The following is a 5000-nucleotide window of genomic DNA, read 5'->3' on the forward strand; positions in this document are numbered from 1 at the left end:
TTTTAGGGCTAGTTGATTCGGCAGGTGAGTTGTTACACACTCTTTAGTGAATTTTGACTTCCATGACCACCGTCCTACTGTCTTAATCGACCAACACCCTTTATGGGTTTTGGGTTAACGTGCAATTGGGCACCGTAACCCTACTTCCGGTTCATTCCGCATCGTCAGTTCTGCTTACCAAAAATGGCCCACTTAGAGCTCTCGATTCTGTGGCATGGCTCAAAGAAGCGGTCGCGCCATCCTACCTTTTTAAAGTTTGAGAATAGGTCGAGGGCGTTGCACCCCCGATGCCTCTAATCATTGGCTTTACCTGATAGAACTTGACGGAGGCTCCAATTATCTTGAGGGAAACTTTAGAGGGAACCAGCTACTAGATGGTTCGATTAGTCTTTTGCCCTTATACCCAAGTCAGACGAATGATTTGCACGTCAGTATCGCTGCGGGCCTCCACCAGAGTTCCCTTTGGCTTTGCCCCACTCAGGCATAGTTCACCATCTTTCGGGTCCCGATGGGCATGCTCGTACTTGAACCCTTCTCAAAAGATCAACGTCGATCGGTGGTGCACTCGCGAAGGATCCTGCCAATCAGCTTCCTTGCGCCTTACCGGTTTCTTGGCCTGTTGACTTGCACGCATGTCAGACTCCTTGGTCCGTGTTTCAAGACGGGCCGGATGGGGAGCCCGTAGGCCAACGCCTAGAGCACGTTGGTGTCGGGGCACCCTGAGACTGTGCGTGCTGCATTCCATGATCACGATGACTATGTCTCCGTGGGCACATCGAAAGCTCGAGCTTGGGCCGCTGTTGCAACCCGCGTTGGTCCACGCCCCGAGCCGATCGGTGGACCGGCTCTTACCATTCCACATCCGACTGGGGTGCATCGTCGACCCCCATCCGCTTCTCTCTCAACAATTTCAAGCACTCTTTGACTCTCTTTTCAAAGTCCTTTTCATCTTTCCCTCACGGTACTTGTTCGGTATCGGTCTCTCACCCGTATTCAGCCTTGGACGAAATTTATCGCCCAATTGGGGCTGTATTCCCAAACAACCCGACTCCCAGACAGTGCCTTGTGGTGTGACAGGGTCCGAGCATAACGGGGCTTTCACCCTTTCTGATGCCCTTTTCTAGGGGACTTGGGCCCGGTTCGTCGCTGAGGACGCTTTTCCAGACTATAATTCGGACGTCGGGGGCACCTGATTCTCAAGCTGGGCTCTTTTCAGTTTGATCGTCGTTACTAGGAGAATCCTGGTAAGTTTCTTTTCCTTCACTTATTGATATGCTTAAACTCAGTGGATGATCCTACCTGGGGTCATGAGGCGAGCATCGATCGAGTGATACGGGGGGTCCGAAGGGGTCCAGGTGGACAACGAGCGCGCGTCACCGGGGACAAGGCATGTTGGGAGCTCTACCACCGACGGTCACGGTGCTATCATTGCCGGGGACTCACTTTTGGGCCAATCGTGACCCACGAGATCACGGGAGGCCATCTTCCGCCCGCCCCCTTCCCCAAGAGCCCGAGGGGCAGAGGGTCGGAGGGGGGGCGACAGTGCATGACACCCAGGTAGGCGTGACCTCGACCTAATGGCTTGGTGCACAACTTGTGTTCAAAGACTCGATGGTTCATGGGATTCTGTAATTCACACCAAGTACCGCATTCGCTACGTTCTTCATCGATGTGAGAGCTGAGATATCTGTTGCCGAGAGTCATTTCATTTTTTCGTGACAAAAAGAGTCGCAGGGTTGCCCGTGCACGCACTACGGATGGGATGGCGATGGCACGCACACTCCATTTTTGTTTCAGTTCCTTGGCACGATTCGTCAAGCTGGGCTCGGGCATGTGCTGGTGTCACATTTTTTTCACTCGAGGCACCATCTCCGGAGAGCCTAACGGACGACATTGGGGGTTCCGGCGATTAGGGGGCCGGGGGATGTGTGCACATGATGTGTGATGGGTGCTGGTACTTGACCCTTATATTGGCCCCCTATCCCTCATCAAACCTCGAGAACTCACACCCCCTTAAAGAGCATTTGAGATTTTATAGGTTTGCTGCCAGTAGCCATTAAAGTGTCTGAAATGGGGACACTTTTTTCAAATGGTCACAAAATCTTCTCCACTTCGAGTTTTTAGCTGAATTTTTTTGTGCATTCTAAAAAAAAATACAAGGATCACCTCTACCAAATTTGGGGACAAAACTCTTTCTAAAAAAATTTTAAAAAATCTCGAACCGTAAAAAGTTTCAAAAATCGTGAAAAATAGAAAACGGGTCATCTTGCCACGAAACTTCACATGAAGGCTTAGGGGACCATTGTATGAATTTACAAGCCATAAAAATGGCATTGGCATGGCAGAAATATGAAGATGTGCTTGAACCTACCTACCATCCATTCGATCCCCGGCTTGTGCATCCTGCCTCTCTGGCCGGCTGAGTGCCTGCACGCTCGTTTTGTGGGTTGACTTAGGCCTACAGAGTTCATCCCCAGTCTAAGCATACGGAGTTCATTCCAGTCTAAGATCAGACCGGATAGAGGGTTACGACAGCAAGATCGACAGTACGTAGGGGGGATCGGATCGATCCTTGGCTTGTGCATTCTGCCTCTCCGGTCGGCTGAGCGCCCGTACGCCCATTTCATGGGTTGGCTTAGGCATAGGGAGTTCATTCCATGTCTAAGCCCCAGTTGGATCGAGGGTTGTGGCAATGGGGCCGGTAGCACATTCAGAGCACTGGGCAAAAATCACATTATGTGAGCATTCGCAGGGACCATCGCAATGCTTCATTTTAATTAAACAGTTAGATTCCCCTTGTCTGTACCAGTTCTAAGTCGACTGTTCGTCACCCAAGGAAGGCCCTCGAGGGAGCCATTCCCAGTCTGTGCCCCGATCGGCACGCGATGACCTATTCTCACCGCTGGAACAGCTCGAACAGTGCACCGGTAGCCAACGGGTTCAGGACTAGGACCCCCCTGCCTAGCCCTCAGAGCCAATCCTTTTCTCGAGGTTACGGATCCATTTTACCAACTTCCCTTACCTACATTGTTCCATCGACCAGAGGCTGTTTACCTTGGAGACCTGATGTGATTATGAGTACGATCGGGCATGGACGGCACTCAGTCCTCTAGATTTTCAAGGGCCGTCGGGGGTGTATCGAACACCACGTGACATGTGGTACTCTTTCGATCGCTGGACCCTACCTCCGACTAAGTCGTTTCTAGGGTGGACGGGCCGTTAAATAGAAAAGATAACTCTTTTCGAGGCCCTCACCGACGTCTTCGGACTCCCTAATGTTGCCATCAGTCGTCATGTCCCGGTTCAAGAATTTTAACCCGATTCCCTTTTGAAGCTACACGGGACGCATTGTCAGACGGGCTTCCCCCATCTCTTAGCATCGACTAACCTATGTGCAAGTGCCGTTCACATGGAACCTTTCCCCTCTTCGACCTTCAATGTTCTCATTTAAATATTTGCTACTAACACCAAGATCTGCACCGACGGTCGTTTCGCTCGGGCTCATGCCTCAGGTTTTACGGTGACCGCCGTGCCCTCCTACTCATTGGGGCCTGGCCCTCGCCTCGACGACTGGGTATAGGTCATGTGCTTAAGGGCCATCTATTTTTGGGTCTAGTTGATTCGGCAGGTGAGTTATTACACACTCCTTAACGAATTTTGACTTCCATGACCACCGTCCTACTGTCTTAATCGACCAACACCCTTTGCGGGTTCTGGGTTAGCGCGTAGTTGGGCACCATAACCTGGCTTCTAGTTCATCCCACATCACTAGTTTTGCATACCAAAAATGGCCCACTTGGAGCTCTCGATTTCGTGGCACGGCTCAATGAAGTAGTCGCACCGTCCTACCTATTTAAAGTTTGAGAATAGGTCGAGGGCGTTGCGCCCCCGATTCCTCTAATCATTGGCTTGACCCGATAGAACTCGACGGGGGCTCCAGCTATCTTGAAGGAAACTTCGGAGGGAACCAGCTACTAGATGGTGCAATTAGTCTTTCGCCCCTATACCCAAGTCAAATGAACGATTTGCACGTCAGTATCACTATGGGCCTCCACCAGAGTTTCCTCTGGCTTCGCCTCACTCAAGCATAGTTCACCATCTTTCGGGTCTCGACGAGCATGCTCGCACTCAAACCCTTCTCAGAAGATCAAGGTCGACCAACGGTACACCCGTGAGGGATCTCGTCATTCAGCTTCCTTGCGCTTTATGGGTTTTCGGGCCCATTGACTTGTACGCATGTCAGACTCCTTAGTCCGTGTTTTAAGATGGGCCAGATGGGGAGCCTGCAGGCCAATGCTTGGAAAATGCTGGTGTCGAGGCACGTCGAGACGGTGCGCGTTGTGTTCCATGATCACGGTGACAACGTCTCTGTGGGCACATCGAAAGCCCGGGCTTGGGCCACCATCGCGACTAGCGTCGGTTCACACCCTGAGCCGATCGAGGGACCGGCTCTCACCATTCCACATCTGATTGGGCGCATCGTCGGCCCCCATCCGCTTCCCTTCTGACAATTTCAAGCACTTTTTGACTCTCTTTTCAAAGTCTTTTTCATCTTTCCCTCGTGATACTTGTTCACTATCGATCTCTTGCCGTATTCAGCCTTGGATGGAATTTACCACCCGATTGGGGCTGTATTCCCAAAACAACCGGACTCGTGGACAGCACCTCGTGGTGCGATAGGGTCTGGGCACAATAGGGCTCTCACCCTTTCTGACGCCCCTTTCCAAGGGATTTGGGCCCAATCTGCCATTGAGGATGCTTCTCCATACTACAATTCGAACGTCGGGGGCACCCAATTCTCAAGCTGGGCTCTTTTCGGTTTGTTCACCGTTACTAGGGGAATCCTGGTAAGCTTTTTTTCCTCCGCTTATTGATATGCCTAAACTCAGTGAGTGATCCCGCCTAACCTGGGGTCACGATGCGAGCATCGATCGAGTGATGCGGGGGGTCTGAAGGGGTCCGGGTGGACAACGAGCATGCGTCACCGGGGACGAGGCACA

General features: G+C 51.8%; 2 non-coding genes and 1 pseudogene across 2 annotated transcripts in view; all 3 read right to left on the reverse strand.

Annotated features, from left to right (window-relative positions):
• The window catches only part of LOC149519655 (25S ribosomal RNA), a 3390-nt gene extending 2077 nt beyond the window's left edge, over positions 1 to 1313 (reverse strand). Inside the window, exon 1 of the ribosomal RNA XR_016341196.1 lies at positions 1 to 1313. This exon is cut by the window's left edge and continues 2077 nt beyond it. This is a non-coding gene — a ribosomal RNA (25S ribosomal RNA).
• A 234-nt stretch (positions 1314 to 1547) lies between these two features.
• LOC149519656 (5.8S ribosomal RNA) lies at positions 1548 to 1702 on the reverse strand. The gene has a single exon (XR_016341258.1). It is a non-coding gene; the product is annotated as a 5.8S ribosomal RNA (ribosomal RNA).
• A 1335-nt stretch (positions 1703 to 3037) lies between these two features.
• LOC149519657 (25S ribosomal RNA) lies at positions 3038 to 4893 on the reverse strand (annotated as a pseudogene).
• Between the last annotated feature and the right edge of the window lie 107 nt (positions 4894 to 5000).

This window comes from Durio zibethinus, chromosome 3 (genome assembly GCF_047325235.1).
Source record: "Durio zibethinus cultivar Kanyao isolate XHJ-2024 chromosome 3, ASM4732523v1, whole genome shotgun sequence".
NCBI lineage: Eukaryota > Viridiplantae > Streptophyta > Magnoliopsida > Malvales > Malvaceae > Durio > Durio zibethinus.